The sequence below is a fragment of the Pristis pectinata genome, chromosome 1 (genome assembly GCF_009764475.1).
Source record: "Pristis pectinata isolate sPriPec2 chromosome 1, sPriPec2.1.pri, whole genome shotgun sequence".
In the NCBI taxonomy this organism is placed as follows: Eukaryota; Metazoa; Chordata; class Chondrichthyes; order Rhinopristiformes; family Pristidae; genus Pristis; species Pristis pectinata.
The window spans coordinates 46,331,276-46,348,650 of NC_067405.1; the positions used below are offsets into that span (position 1 = coordinate 46,331,276).

At 40.6% G+C, this 17,375-nt stretch overlaps 1 protein-coding gene across 2 annotated transcripts in view; it reads right to left on the bottom strand.

Annotated features, from left to right (window-relative positions):
- The window catches only part of LOC127574055 (WAS/WASL-interacting protein family member 1-like), an 86,107-nt gene extending 70,806 nt beyond the window's left edge, over positions 1 to 15,301 (bottom strand). The window contains exon 1 of one of the 2 annotated variants that reach the window (XM_052022698.1): positions 14,867 to 15,301. The gene's annotated coding sequence lies outside the window, so the exon portion shown is untranslated. The remainder of the gene's footprint in view (positions 1 to 14,866) is intronic. The other variant, XM_052022669.1, reaches the window with a different exon arrangement.
- Between the last annotated feature and the right edge of the window lie 2,074 nt (positions 15,302 to 17,375).

The following is a 17,375-nucleotide window of genomic DNA, read 5'->3' on the forward strand; positions in this document are numbered from 1 at the left end:
TCAACAGGGTCTTTTTACCCTTGCAGCTTCTTAACTCTACCCACAAGGTTTCTACATTTTCTGATCCTATGTCACCTCTTGCTAAGGATTTGATTTCATTTTTTTTAACCAGAGCCACCCCACCCCCTCTGCCCACCCACCTGCCTTTTTGATAGGATGTGTATCCTTGGTTGTTTAGCTCCCAGCTGTGACCTTCTTTCAACCACCACTCTGTGATGCCCACAACGTCATACCTGCCAATTTCTAACTGCGCTATGAGCTCATCTACCTTACTTTGTAGATTGCATGCATTCAAATATAACACCTTCAGTCCTATATTCACCACGCTTCTTCTCAAATTTGTATCCATGTTGCCTGAAGTTAAATTCTTATCCATATCTAAACTTTGTCTTATTCTTTATTCTGGAGACTTCAGTAACCTCTCCTGCACTCTTCTTCCCTTTTACTTTATCCATACTTTTCCAACCCCGCTACAATTTAGTTTAAAGCCCTATCCATAGCCCTAGTTATGTGATTTGCCAGGACCCTGTTCCCAGCATGGTTCAGATGGAGACCGTCCCATTGGAACAGCTCCCTCCTTCCCCAATACTGATGCCAATGTCCCACGAATTCAAATCCACTTCTCCCACACCAATCTTTGAGCCATGCATTTAACCTCCTGATCTTTGGTACCTACATGGACCATGACAACTGGATCTTTCCCCTCCCACTCCAAATTCCTCTGCCGGTGGAGATGTCCCAAACCTGGGCACCAGACAGACAACACAGCCTTCAGGACTCTCGATCCTTGCGACAGAGAATTGTGTCTATTTCCCTGACTATACTGTCCCCAATTACAACTACATTCTTCTTCTGTCCCCCTTCTTGAATGACTCCCTGAACCACGGTGCTACAATTCAGTTGGTCATTCTTCCTACAAGCCCCACTCTCATCCACACAGGGATTAAGAATCTCAGACCTGTTGGACAAGTTCAAGGGATAAGGCTCCTCCAGGACTAATCACTTGGATCCCCCTACCTGCCTCACTCGCAGTCGCACCCTCGTGTCCCTGACCACAGACTAAATTTGAAGTAGTTAATCTAATGAGTATGACTGCCTCCTGAAACACAGCATCCAGGTAACTCTCCCCATCTCTGATGAATCGCAGTGTTTGAAGCTCAGATTCCAGGTCATCAACTTTGATCCCGAGTTCCCTGAGCAACCAACACTTGCTGCACATGTGGTCACCAGGAACCACAATGGGGTCCAACAGCTCCCACATCATGCAACAACAACAACTGATCCTGTATCCCTACTTTATTTAATTAGTTGTAATTTGGTGTCCTTATGTAACAACTATACATAAAAAAAATCATGGTTTACACAAACAGTTAAAACAATAAGTCACATTAACCTACTGGATTTGCTGTTAAAGGTTGTTGATTTCAGAATGCTTAAAAGAGGTTGTGACGGTCAAGGCACATGTATTAATTTTCCACATCTGCTCATGATTACACTGCTGCTTGCAACAGCATGAGACGTCCAAATTGGTTGCTTCAGTTTCAATATTATAGGAGAGCCTCATTTCTAAAATATCTCATTTGCTGTAAAGCACTTTGGGATGTCTTTAGCACTTGAAAGGATCCACACACACACACGTCTTCATTTTCCTTTCCGATTTGTGTTTGCAGACTAATAAATATCCTTTCCAACTTCAGCACACTTTTAACTAAGCCCTGTGGCTCTGCGATTCCAGTTTACGAATAAAAAGGGTGGGGATTCTAAAAAAGGAAAAACTGCACGCAGCCTCCAATAACCAGAAACATTTATATCAACAGGAGATTTAGGCAGAAGTGATTATGCAAATAAATGTCTGAAACTTACCAAATCAATGAGTAGGAGAGGTAGAAATCCTCATCTCATTTAAGCAATACTCGAAAAGGTATTTGAAGAGCTAGTCCAGAAGGTGGGATTAAGTTGGAGAGATCTTATTCAACTAGCACAACCACAACAAATTTAAGAGCCTCCTTCTGTGATTTCATTAAAGGGCAGGACCACAGATAATAGCTGGGGAAAATCAAAGTTCTTTTGGGGGGTATGGGCATGGGGGGGGGGGGGGGGAGGAAGAGGGGGTGTGGAGAAAGAGAGAAGGGAGGTGCTGCTGCTAATTCCAGGGTTTTAAGGGAAGATAAGAACCTGCTTGAACAAGATGCTGGGAAGAAGAAAGAAATGGCGGAAGGCAGCAAGGAGGAGTTATAAGTGGATATGAAGAATGCCACATGGACAGGAAAACAGAGGATATGAAAAGAAGAAAGGAAACTGATTAGGTGCAGTATCTTTAAACTAAGGTGGAAAGTTGACAGAAGACGCAACTACTGGGGTAACTTTTAAGGAAGGGAGAATCAGGCAAAAGACCAAAACTCACTTGGATTTTAAAAATGAAACTGCTTCAAGTCATCTAGAATTAATTCAAAATTAACCAAACAAATTCTAGATCTCTTTGAAAGACATCACTAAACTTTATGTCTTGAGCATGTTGATTTCCTCTAGAGGGTGCTATGTTCTTCTCTCTCATTTCCACCAACCACCAGAAAGGTAATATTGGGTATACATTTTACTTTTTCAGGTTTTCAGCACCTATACTATTTTGCTTTTGGCATGGTATACGTGATTAAATTATGAAGTCCGTTTAACTCCAATTCTTCACAAGTTTACCGTTAGGCCACTGTGTAAAGCTCTGGAAGCCTTCACCGGCTTTTCTGATCTGGCATGCACATACGTACTGTCTTACAAATACATTTCTGGTAAATCATGGGGTTTGACAGCACTGGGATTGCTCCTGCAGTTTCACTACACTGGAGGGATGATCTAGCTATAGAAGGACATTTAGTATTTTGCAGAACAAGTGTGTGGTGCTTGGCATATATTGGCAGTGAAGTGGTAGGATGATAAATTCATTCAGATGGAAACCAAGACATAGGTCACTAGTTTCTCAGAGATTCCTACAAACATCAACTTTGTTGTTTACTGATTGGTTCCTGGGAAATGAGGCTTTCCTTGAATAGCCAAGCAAGTTATAAAAATAAATGGACTCCACCGATCTTTTAAATTTGTTATAATGATAGGTAGTATTAAAGCAGCCATACCTCCATTTACTTTTAACCATAAAAATTAGGCCAAACTTTTGCAATATTTGGAAAGCAAATGGAAGGAGCTGAGCTTTACATGATCCACAGCAGTGCAACTGACTGGAATGTAAACAGAACATGTAATGATACAAACCAGAGTGGAACAGGTGATGAATGCAATTCCAACCATGATCCAACTGCTGGGTTGCGGGATAGTGGGCGATGACCATAATTCCAGCCACAGAAATTAAAGATTTAAGTGCAGATGAAAACAGTTGTGACCAGGGCCAGAACCTAGGGTAACAGAAGCTAGAAAGGGAGAATAATAAACTGTAAATTATTAAACAGATCTCCAATTTCCAGAAAGAGCAGTAAGGCATCACCACTGGCAATGGGTTAAACTACGTCATGACAGTAAACTTCCATGAAAAGTGTGGCTGTAGGAAATGATAAAATTATGAAGCATTAAAATGTTGGCAAACATCGAACATTACAGCACAGTACAGGCCCTTCAGCCCACAATGTTGTGCCAACATTTTATCCTGCTCTAAGATCTATCTAAAACTTCCCTCCCACACAGCCATTTTTCTATCATGCATGTGTCTAAGAGTCTCTTAAATGTCCCTAATGTATCTGCCCCTACAACCTCTGCCGGCAATGTGTGCCATGCACCCACCACTCTCTGTGTAAAAAAAAACTTACGCCTGACATCCCCCCTATATCTTCCTCCAATCACCTTAAAATTATGCCCCTTCATGTTAGCCATTTTCACCGAGGAAAAAGTCTCTGACTGTCCACTCAATCTATACTTCTTATCATCTTGTATACCTCTATCAAGTCACCTCTCATCCTCCTTCTCTCCAAAGAGAAAAGCCCTAGCTCACTCAACCTATCCTCATAAGACAGGCTCTCCAATCCAGGCAGCATCCTGGTAAATCTCCTCTACACCGTCTCTAAAGCTTCCACATCCTTCCTGTAATGAGGTGACCAGAACTGAACACAATACTTCAAGTGTGGTCTAACCAGAGTTCTATAAAGCTGCAACATTACCTTGCAGCTCTTGAACTCAATACCTTGACTAATGAAGGCCAACACACCATACGCCTTCTTAACAACCGTGGCAACCTTGAGAGATCTATGAACGTGGACCCCAAGATCCCTCTGTTCCTCTACACTGCTAAGAGTCCTGCCATTAACCTTGTGCTCTGTCTTCAAATTTGATCTCCCAAAGTGTATCACTTCACACTTTTCTGGGTTGAACTCCATCTGCCATTTCTCAGCCCAGCTCTGCATTCTATAAATATTCTGTTGTAATCTACAGCAAACTTCTATACTATCCACAACACCACCAACCTTTGTTTCATCAGCAAACTTACTAACCCACCCTTCCACATCCTCATCCAAGTCATTTTTATAAAAGGGGTCCCAGAACAGATCCCTGCAGAACACCACAGGTCACCAACCTCCAGGCAGAATACGATCCATTTACCACCACCCTCTGTCTTCTATGAGCAAGCCAATTCTAAATCCACATAGCCAAGTTTCCCTGGATCCTATATCTCCTGACTTTCTGAATGAGCCTTCCATGAGGAACCTTATCAAATGCCTTAATAAAATCCACGTACACCACATCCACTGCTCTACCTTCATCAACGTGCTTTGTCATAGCCTCAAAGAATTCAATCAGGCTCGTGACGCATGACCTGCCCCTCAAAGCCATGCTGACCGTCATCAGCCTATGCTTCTCCAAATGCCCATAAATTCTGTCTCTAAGAATCTTCTCCAGTAATTTGCCCATCACTGAAGTAAGACTCACTGGTCTGTAATTCCCAGGGTTATCCCTACTCCTGTTCTTGAACAAAGGAACATTTGCCACCCTCCAATGATCTGGTACTACTCCTGCGAAGGAGATGCAAAGATCATCGCCAAAGGCGCAGCAATCTCTTCCTTCGCTTCCCGTAATAACCTTGGATATATCCCATCCAGCCCTGATGACTTATCTATCCTAATGTTTTTCAAAAGTTCCAGCACATCCCTTTTCCTTACGTCGACATGCCCTAGTGTATCAGCCTGTTGTACACCCTCCTCACAAATATCAAGGTGTCTCTCTCTGGTGAATACTGAAGCAAAGTATTAAGGACCTCCCCTACCTCTTCCAACTCCAGGCACACGTTTCCTCTTTTATCCCCTGATTGGTCCTACCCTCACTCTAGTCATCCTCCTATTCTTCACACACGTGTAGAAGGCCTTTGGGTTTTCCTTGATCCTACTCGCCAAGGACTTCTCATGCACCCTTTTAAGATTGGAAACAAGGCAGATAATTAAGTTTTTGTATTTTTGTCTGCCTGCCTCTGTATAGTTGCTATCTGGATCTTTGTGTCTCTTCCTTTCCTTCTATTTCATTCTTCTTGCTTTGTTCTCCCAATTCATTTTCAGAAATCTTCCTGATCAGATACGTGGTATTGAGCAACAACATTACACACACAAAAAAACAGCTCCCTATGCCACATACTTTGGTTGTGGAAAAAGATGGTGGGCTTTGTGATCCTTCCCATCCTTGTCACAGGAGACTAACACTTTTCACAATCTTTTCTGCATCTTAAACCCCACCTCACTTCTTGCTTCACTACCACTTTCATCAGGTAACCCATATTTACTCTCCATTCGCACTTTATACACCCAACTTTAGGTGGCAAGTGGCCACTTCATCCTCTTTCCCTCCACTACCAACAACACTCACCCCTCATCCATCTCTTTACTTTTTCTTCCAATCACTATCTTCAAAGTTGTTGTGGTTACTTTCAAAGTACAACCCTTGCGTTGCAAACAAAGAATAACTAGAATAAGGAAAGAATACTGGACACCTGCCCATCTAATTATGGATAGGAATGTGTGATAGGTACAAATTATTATAATTATCTTTTGTCTACAAAGCACAGATGACAATTAGGTGGCTTCAAAATTCATTGTGTTTCAAGTTGTAAAATCAAACATGAGGAATTTACTTTCCTTCTCAGCTCACATGGAACAGACTGTAGTCACAAAGTATTTAATATATTATCATATTTTGCTATCACGGTCACAGCTTTTAGAAACGAACTTAATATAGACTTAACCAAACAAAATTTTAAAATTTGAGGTTACCAAGTTGATATCACAAAGTCAAAAATGGATTCTGTGGGGTTGCTGGGTGTTCGTTTCCTCATTAAACAGTTTATTAACATCAGACTATAAAGGTGCCTTACTAAAAATGTAAGCAGTGTACCTCTGTTTTAGAAGTTAATGACCATGCAACTTACTGGTTTACTAAATTTATCTAAAAAAAATAAGCAGGGTATATTTATCTGATATCTGAAGGAGGGAAATAAAATACTGGTTTATCTGCAATTATAGGTATATGGTCAAATTCACAAGTAATTAGGGAATATGGTGGAGTCCTTTGTGTCTGATAATTAATAGGTAATACACAACCCAAAATTTGCAGCCACCACAACTTACAATGCACTGTTCTTATTAATACTGAACTAGAATATAAACAGAGATCATGTGAATACAAGGTGTGCGTTGAACCCATAATCTTCTCATTCAGAAGCAAGAGTGGAACCAACTTTAGTAAATTGATACAAGTATACAATGGATGTTTACTGATTTAACTTCAGTTGGTTTAGCATTTCCCAAGCACAACTGAAGGAAAACTATATAACTTTTTTTCATTCTAGTGCACCTCCTAGTGCCCGAAGAGCAGCATGGGCCCTCTTTTGCAAAGCAATTCAGCTGAGTAGAGATTAATTTAAGAAAAAATACAGATATTTGAAAACACACTGACAAGAATGTTTCCCACCATTAATTTCAAAAGTTTAAAGTGCAAAATTCATTTCCACCACAGATCTTGTTCTCTAGAGCAACTAAAATTTTTACCATTACTCTATACATAAGTTTGGCCCAATGTTAATGATCCGTTTAATGAATAAATTCTCACCTGATCTAAATTCGACTTTCACTAGTGTGAAGTCACAGCCTATTGTCCTGCTGTTATGGGGATCCGGACTAACTTTAGTTTTGCTAATTATCTGATCTTATGTTGATTTTCTATTATTTTTACCTGTTACCTCCTCAATCCCCTCAAAAGTTCAGCCCTCAGACAGAGGATCCTTCTATAATTATCTTATTTGTTGAAAATGGATAAATAAGATGTAAAAGTAATTCATGAATAAGAATATGTTGGCCTGGACTGGATGAGTGCAGCAGGATTACCCAGAACTTCAGGTTGTACTTTCTTCCTCTTCCCCCACATATTAAAACTTAATTATCTCTAAATTCCAGAGTTCTGATGAAATATATTGACTTGATTTATTAACTGTTTCTTTCCTCACTGATGATACCTGTCCTCTTAAGTATTACAAACATTCTGTTTTTAATTTCACACCAGTAAATAATTCATGGCACTGAAAGGGTCAGAGTCATACAGCACAGAAACAGGCCAATTTTTTTTGCCCATCTACACTAACCTAATTTTCCCACATTAGGTCTGTGTCCTTTCTCCCTTGCCTTTTAGAGTGCCTGTCTAAATGTCTCTCAGAGTGATTGTATCTGTTTCCACCATTTCCTCCGGCAGCAGGCTTCCAGATATCAACCACTCTGTGTAAAAACTTTCCCGAGACCCCCTTTAAAACTCCTTCCTCACACCTTAAACCTATGCCCTTTTGATTTTGAGAAAAAGATTCCATCTCCCTTATCTATGCCTCTCATGATTTTTTATAATACCTCTATCAGGTCACCCCTCAGCCTCCTCTTCTCCAGGGAAAACAAGCCCAGACGATCCAATCTCTTATTTTAATTTCAAAATAAACATTCATAATAATAAAAAAAATGTATACAAGGGAAGAAATAGTGCAAATATCTTTTACATTCATATATTCAGTAGTGCGAACTTTTTTTTAAAAAAAAGAAAAATCAAACAAACAAACATAACACCATGTCACTCACGTGGCCCCCTGGGGTGATACACCCTTTTCATTATTCGATGGGCTTCCCCACCCATTTCTGCCCTCCACTTGCAGTAGCGGAAGGAGTCTCTATTGTGGTCTGTGCCAGTCTGCAGCATTTCCTTACAGACATCTTGCTGTGCTAGAAGACCAACAAATTTCAGGGAAGCCAAAGGGTGGCCTTCACCGAGTTGATGACCTTCCAGCAGCACTTGTTGTCTGTCTTGGTGTGTGTCGCTCAGAACAGCCCATAGATCAGTGAGTCCTCTGTTCTGTAGCTGTTGGGGATGAACCAAGACAGTGACCCTTGCATCCATCTCCACACCCTCTTTCCAAATCCAGTCTGGAAAGAGGTGGGTAACCGTCTCTTCCTCACTGCAGCCGTCCCAAGGGCAGCATACATTGGGGGTGGTAAGTTGTCTGCACAGGGACCCCTTCACCACCAGCCAAGTGAAGTCTTGATACTTTTTGGTGAGATCTGACTGCCAGAAGGTTTGGACAATCTGCTCAGAGAACCACCACATCCATAGTGTTCCTGTCCCGCAGTATTTGCAGGACATTCTGTGCTGACCATTGCCTAATGGACTTGTGGTCAAAGGTGTTTAGTTGGAAGTACTCTTCCACAAAAGACAGGTAGTGTAATAACATCCAGCTGACTGGGACGTTGCACGGTAAAGGGGCCAGGCTTATCTTCCGCAACACCAGGGACAGGTAGAACCTTAGCACGTAGTGACACTTGGTGCTCACATACTTTGGGTCCACACACCATGTGATACAGCCACACACAAAGGTGGTCACCAGGATGAGGGTACACTTTTACCCCTATTCTCTGGGAACTTGTGCATCGTGACCCGAACTCGCTCCATCTTGGACCCCCAGATAAACTGGGGGACATCTCAGGTGATTACCAAGGCAGAGGAGCGGGGAACAGACTACACCTGTGCCAAGTACAGTGGCTTTACGAGCATATTGCACCCAATAAGCAAGTTCTTCTCAGTTATTGACAGAGAATGCCATTTCCACAAACCCAATTTTTGTTCTACTTCCCAGTCCGCTCCAGCCAATTCTTGTTACACGCCTCAGCCCCTCCAAACCAGACTATCCAATCTCACCCCATAACTAAAGTCCTCCAATCCAGGGAACATCCTGGTGAATCTCTTCTGCACTCTGAGGCACAACCACATCCTTTCATTTATATGGCGACCAGAACGGCACACAATACTCCAAGTGCAGCCAAACCAGTGTTTGGTAAAGTTGCAACATAATGTCCCAATTTTATATTCTATGCCCCGACTAATGAAAGCAAACATGCCATTTGCCTTCTTAACCTCGCTATTGGCTTGTATTGCCACTTCCAGGGAACTGTGGACTTGAAACCCAAGGTCCTTGTTCATCAACACTCTATAATGCCCTACCATTTACTGTACATGTCTTACCCCTGTTTGACTTCCGAAAATGCATCAGCTTATACTTGTCAGGATTAAATTCCATCTGTCAACATTCCATCCAATCTATATCCTGCTGTGCCCTTAGACAATATTCCTCACTGTCCACAACACCAGCTTTCATGTCACCAAACTTACTAATCATATCTCCTACATTCACATCCAAATCATTAATCTACATCACTAACAAAGGTCCCACCACCGACCCCCACAGTGCACCACTGGTCACAGACTTCCAATCAGAAATGCCACCACCTTCTGCCTCTTCTCTGCAAGCCAATTTTGGATCCAATTAGCCAGCTCGCGTTGAATCCCATGTGCCTTAACCTCCTGGAACAGCCTACCACGTGGGACCTTGTCAAATGCCTTAAAGTCCATATAGACAACATCTACAGCTCTGCCTTCATCAATCTTAGTTACCTTCTCAAAAAAACTCAATTTAATTAGTAGGACAGGATCTCCCCCACAAAGCCATGCTGACATTCCCTGATCAGCCCTTGCCTTTCCAAATGTATGTAAATCTTATCTCTCAGAACCTTCTCCAATAATTTCATTACCATTCACACAGGGCTCAGCGGCTTGGAGAGTCCTAGCTTATTCCTGTTGTCCTTCTCAAGTAAAGGAAGGACATTAGTTATTCTCCAGTCTGCTGATACCTCACCTGCAGCTAACAAAGATGCAATAGTCTCTGTCAAGGCCCCAGCTGTCTCCTTCCTTGCTTCCCATAGCATCCTGGGATCTCATCGAACCTAATCTGTTCCAAAACATCTAACACCTCCACTTCCTTAATACTAACCTGCTCCAGACGATCAACCTACCCTTCCCTGAACTCACTATCTTCCACGTCCTTCTCCTTGGTGAATACAGATGAGGAGTATTCATTTATGATAATGGTGTGTAAAAGGGGACATATTTGACATGAGAAGATTTAAAAACTGCTACATAAAGTTATTTATATTCACTGTGCAAATAGAGCACCTTCTCAGACATTCACCACCTGCAATTAGGAAGATAGATAATGAAAGATTGTCACAACAAGTTAACAGTGGTGCAGTGCAATTCGAACAGCAGCTTTTGAATGGTGACATTTAACCATTCACCTGCTTTACACTCCAAGTTAGTGTGCTATTCAGTGAATATCATTAGCCTCACCATTATTCCAACATGAAAAATATGGCCCAATATTATCTAATCTGTTAAAATCTGGAAAAGATTTACAGTTGAGTTTCTCCAGCATTGTGTGTTGCTCCAGATTTCCAGCATCTGCAGTCTCTTGTGTCTCCAAGATTTACCATAAAACTAGGTATACACCGAGTTTAATGCTGCTGCATTATTACGTTCACTTTACTCTAAAAGAGTCTTCACGTGATTTCTACAAGAAATTTAAAATGATGAATATATTGGACAAATTTTAGAAAAGCAGCTTCGTATGTGCAAATTACATGGATATTAAAAGCATGTATATCTATCAGGGAGGTTCTAACTAGGTCTTTGGAACACTTCCTCAAAAGGATGCAGTCTTTGAATATTTTTAAGACAGAAGTAGATAGATATTTGATAAGCAAAGGGGTGAAAGGTTACAGCAGATAGATGGGAATTTGGAGCTGAGGTTATAATCAGATCCGTCATAATCTTGTCAACTGAAGCAGCAGGCTTGAGGAGACAATTGGCCCTGCCCAGCTCCCAATTCATATATGTACATAAAGCTTTGTAATAACTTGGTTGTAAGTGCAATGAATGGTAGTCCCTGCCAATTATTGAAGTGAGGCTGATGAATATCTAAGAAAGGGAGATATTATGCCTATAATAAATAGCAAGAAAGTTGACCATTCCAGCTCCTTGACTTTATCATCAATCACTATGAGCCAGAGAGAAAATTCTTGAATAATCACAAAATCTTATAGCACTGGAAAGGCTAATCAGACCACCATTCTATAACAGGTCTTTGAAAAAGCAATCCAGTTAGTGCCACTTTCCTGCTCTTTCCTTACAACCTTGGTGCTTCAAGTATTCGCCTGTGAAAATTACCATCAAATCTGCTTTCACTTCAGGTGGCTGATTTCAGATTGCAGCAATTCACTGAGTAAAAGAATTCTCCATTGTCACATAGTGAGTTTCAACCAATCTACGCAATCAAATCCTTTGAATACTTCTATTAGATCTCCTATTAATTGTCTTTGTATAAAAGGAACACAATCCAAACATCCCTAGTCTCTCCACTTTATTGAGGTCCAACATCTATGGCAACATTACACATCTCCTCTGCATTCTTTTCAAGGCCTCAACATCATTCCTATAAGTAGGGTATCCAGAAATGGGTGCAGCATCAGTTGAGGATTAACCAGTGAACTATATAGGTTTAGTACAACTTCCTTTGCATTTGGGTCAGTCTTGAGCCAACAGCTACTCTTTTCCTTTCCATCATTTTTGTATATTCTTAAGATCTTTTCACATCTACTCAAGTCATTCCACTTTTACCTCATTTCTTGGAGCAATCTCCGCTGCACAGGGCTCTCATTTTAGTTTCACATAACTTTAGGATTAAGCACTTAAAAAAAGTCTTCAGGAGTTTTTAAATAACATACACAAGTATGTCACCTAACATATGGTTATTATGGAATGATTTAAATGTATATATTACCATAGAGCAGTAAGGCGTGGCTACAACCAGATGCAAGGTCAGCATTTACAAAATGCCTTTGAAGACTTGAGTAAATGACTTCTTTCCTACATCAGCAGTGCTGTTGATGACATTAACCAGCACCATCCTATCCACTTAACATGAACCTATTTATTTCAACATCCTACTTATTTTGACAAATACAAGTAACAGAATTCTTGGCATACTTTTTTGCCAATATTTATATTAAATCAATGGAATAGGTTCACCATTTTAAGTCTCCAATTACCAATTGTGTTGACTTTCAAAGTCTTTATTGCACTGGGAATAAAAAGGGAGAAGAAACACAAGGAGAGTCGCAGTGCAAATATTAATCTAGCTTCTTTTGGGTTTAGTCTGTTTGCTGTAGGTTATCATCAACTTATTAACTCAGGAATTTGTATGGGTCCAACTGCGTTTGAATGATTCTGTAATACAGAGTAAGACTCTGAAAGTGAAATCAACCACGCATTGAAAGCAGAAAATGCCTTTTCTGTTATAAGAGCCGAGTTTGCAGTGAGAAATCAAGTTCCAAATGACCATTTAAGTTCTGGAAAAAACTGAAACATTGAAGGGAACAGAGATGACAAGACAGAAGTATGAATCTGCTAATTTCATCTCAAATCAACAAACTGATTCATGGTAACAAAATTAGCAGAGTCTGAACAGGTAGAAAAAAACGGATAGGACTGTCCTATGATTAATGATCAATACAGGTTTACCTCATGAATGTCAAGAGTTTGCCATGGTTCATTTTATAAATAACAACTTTAGGCTGTTCTTATTTTGAAAGTCAATCACTGATTGAAATTATCACCAAGGAACTAAAGCTTAGCACGACCTTCTTTTTTCCTGTCATTTATGTTTGCTGATAATGGAACATTTGATCACAATAATGGGCCCAGAAAACAACCATTTTATAAACCGAAGAACTTACTCAAGATTTTTTTTTAAATTTAAAAATTATAGCATACAGCCTGTTTTCTCACACTTACAGTCAGAATTCAAATCCAGCCCAGAATTTTGGCTCCAGGAAAAGGCAGACTGTGTACTTTCAGTCCATCCCAAAGTAAACCACACTGACTAGATAAACTATAAAATTATTATGAGACCAAGTTGACTCCACAGACAGCAAAGGTGACTTATTTGTCAAAAACAAATCCACATTGTTACCATGCAGCCACTCTCCACAGAAGTGCCATTAGGACAGAATAAAGAGATTTATTCCACATCCAATTCGTGACATACCTCATGTACTCGTTGTAAATCCCACCAAGCATGAACTAGTTTATCAGGATAGTTAGTCAACTGGTTTATTAAACAAGATAACGTCAAGTTTATGCTATCAAAAGCATACAGCTTCACTATTTAGTCCTTGATCGAGACCTTTTATTGATGACCGACTAAAGTTTTTCCTTTGTGCCTTCAATTCAAAGAGAGCTGATACCATTAATGGTAACAATTTTGTATAACAAGACAAACTAAGTAGAAGCAAAAACGTTATATACTAAGATAATGGAAAAGTGAAGACGGTAAAACATTTTGGTTAAGTCTTGCTTTCTTGTAGTAATAGGTTAACCTCATTTTAATAAGAAACCGAACACCTATGTAATTTTAATACTTGGACATAGCACTGTCACAGCTGCAAAAGTAAATACAGAATGCCTAGAAGACCACAAACTATTACCTCACCAAATGTCTCAAGGTCAAGCTATCACACATTCAATTAAAAAATTGATTTAGTTTCACACGAATCCGTTCCTTTAAGCGGTGCTCACGTGAAGGGCAAAAACATTCCAAAGTCTCCAATACACCTTCGTTTTTATTCTCCGCAAAGTTTTAATGCAGTTCTTAAATATGCATAGGATGAAATGTGGTTCAGTAGAAGTAAAAGGTGATGCCCAAGTACAGATTACCATTGACCTTGAACTGTTATAATAAAGGCAGGAATTTAAAATGTGCGATATATAGTTTTTGACTTTAAGATGGGTGGGAAGAAAATCACAGGGGTGGGTGGGGCTGGTTTACAATAAAGGGAGTCTCGAGGTGGGGGTGGGCGAGGAACGGAAAGAAACGATTTATTGAATCGTTGCATTCAAGTGGTACGTATGCTAAATTCTTTGGCAGGCCAGTACAGTCTGCCCACTCCAACATTTGAAAGTCAAAATTTACAATCTGTGGAGTCCAAAAGCAGTATTAAACGTTATCCTTGACAAATAGAACTAAAGGGGAACAGTGTAATGAAATAAATGACCTCTTAAAGTGAGTGTGCGGTGTCCTTTCTAAATTAAAGTAATGCACGTTTGCCGAATTTGACTGCAACATCACTTTAACAATAGTCTCTTATTAATTTATACAATCTACGTAATTAAAGGCTCCGGCAACAACTATTCCTTCTCCAGTCCCCGTCGGTTCATTTTGCGGTTCCCACCCCAGTCTGCAGTCCCTTCCTCAAGTCACAAACATTCCTAAACTACCGCAACCGGGTACAAAACAAACTATTTATGTTCTGCGAGGTGCGCCTACATCTGTTGCCGGAGACTTCCGCAGACGCTGCTGAAAAGCCACACCTAGAAGAGGTCTGGCAAGAGGCTGAAAGTTCTTGACTGGGTGCAGTACAGTGACAACACTGCCGCTGTCAGATTACCTCCCCCTCCCGTTGTTACTGACCGTCAGCTGGCAACTGCGCTGCTCTCCGCTCTTTGCATCACTCTGCGCCCTTGGGCCGATCCTCTGGGCTAGTAGACGGGTCAGACATGTTCTACTAAAACTTGAGCCGTGCAATTTGCCTAAAGTTCTGCCTTGGTGTCAATCCGGGTCTCTTGAGCTGTGTCAGTGATGTAATGTTCGCAGCTGGGTGAGTGGGTGGGTTCGGAACGCAACTTTAAACTGTGCAACCGAGAGAGGAAAAACGAGAGAGGGGAATTCAAACGCCAGGGAAGGACTGTTGTGCTCAGCAGCGTTTGCAGAGGCGGCGCCCCGCTCAGCCTCAGCCTCCCGCTCCCCGGGCCGCGCGCACAGTGTTCCGCCAGCAGCAGCACGTGTGCGGAGGCGCGAGCCGCCCCGGATCGCGGCAACAATGCTCCCGCCACGAGGACACGTCTATGACGTGTCCACAGACCGCGCGGAATCCCCAGAGCAGCAGCAGCAGCTGCCGCCGGCACAGGCAGGGAGGGCACTAGCCCTCTCTCGTCGGAACGGCCCAGCCAGTCCCTTTCTCTCCCTGTAAGCTCTGCAGCTGTCCCCGACTCCCTCTCCCAAAGTATTCAAAACTATATTTTTGAGAGACACCTTTGGAGTCTGCTTCCACCAGTCTTCTGGGCGCCGCATTTCAAAAGTACAACCACCAGCTGAGTCAACATTTTCCTTTTGCAAATCACTTCTGGTTGTCAGTGGGAAATTATGGAAACTCTGGTCGGAAGTCAAACTCAGCAGTATTACTGATTCACAGTTTGGAAACTGGCTGTTCGACCCAGCATGTCCACACCGACCAGTGAGCACCCATCTTTTAATCCCATTTTGCAGCACTTGGCCCATAGCCTTCAATGCCTCGGTGATTCAAGCGCTCTTAACTGTTATCAGCAGCTCTACTTCCACCACTCCCCCTAACAGTACATTTCAGGTACTCGCCACCCTCTGGGTGAAAAACGTCCCCTTCAGACACCCTCTAAATCCCTTAACCTTTACTCTTATGAATTTGTAATCCTTAACCTGAAATTATGGTCCAAAGTATTTGGCTTTGCCTGCCATTAGTGCAAACAGCTGCCAAAGGAACTAATGTGTGTGTGCACAACGTACAATGAAAAACCCTAATATTTGCATTACCTCTGCAATTTTTTTCATTACAAATTCCAAAGATCACTTTCTAATGGTGAGTAAACTTGCATCCTGTCATCACTCCCTCCACTGCAGTGGAGCTGTTGCAGCAACATCTCTGACTGGATGGTGCAATTACAACATGGCAACTTTATGTGGAGCTCCAAATTCTTGAATGAAAATTAAAATAAGCAAATGAGTGACTTTAATATAGACTGATTGTATTGGCATGTTCAATTAAGGCTGTATACATCCTGCAACAATAACCTAACACAGAGTAATTCAGTTGAATAATTGCTACAAAGAGTCTCCGAGTGACCAGTTGAATTAAAATTGCGTTAATTTGCGTCAGTAAAATTAACACCAGTAGCCAAACTGAAATTGCTGACAGTAAAGTTCTAATGACAACAGATCTTATTAGCTGCTATGAAAGTAAAGATTGGGATAAAATAAGCAAAAATCAACAACTGGCACCAAAGGGAGACATGAGGTATATGGCAAATGATTCTTTAAGACCCTCTTCCCCATTAATGCTTTGAAATTTAAAGTTTACGATTATCAAATTACCATTTCTGTACATGATGCATAACATTTTTATGAATATACAATTGTGGAAATCTTCCTCTTGTTAATATAATTGATTCTAATGTCATTAAAGCCATCTTTCTACAGCCAGGGGTAAATATGAATGTTACAGAACCAGTTTTACAGGCGCAAAATACTTGCGACTGTGGGTAAGTTTTAAAAAGATGCCTGAAAAGTGTTCGGTTTGTTACTTAATTGGCCCATGAAAATTAAAAATCCTTTATTCATTTACTTATCACCTTGTCTGACAGTTTTAATTCATGAGGAAGCTAATACAATGGCAAAGCAAATTTTAATAAAGTGTGATGTTGCTAAGATTTTTAGAGAAATGTTTGCAAGTGCTTTAACAATATATTTTCCATTCTTTTTTGTGATTTATTTCATTTCTGACAGATTGAATTTGAACCTAAAATAACTCCATTGCATTTGCAATAAATTAAGATGTGCAACATTTTGTTTTAATACCACACTGAATATTTATTAATGATCTGTAAAACAGACTTAAAATTATTCAATAGGACTACAGTTCTAAATGTTCAACAGTACAATCTTTGGATATAGAAGAAAGGATTAGTTTAACTTTGTATATAATGTTTATTTTCCTAATAATTTACATTATCAAACTTAAAGTGACTACCCATCTAATTCCTTAAACATTTCAAAAACTTCTCTGTTCTGTATTAAAAAGTAGTTCTACATTACATGTTTCAGGTATTTTTGTAATAATATTTTGCACTCATTATTGTTCACTGTTTATTAATTACATTTTTACATATTC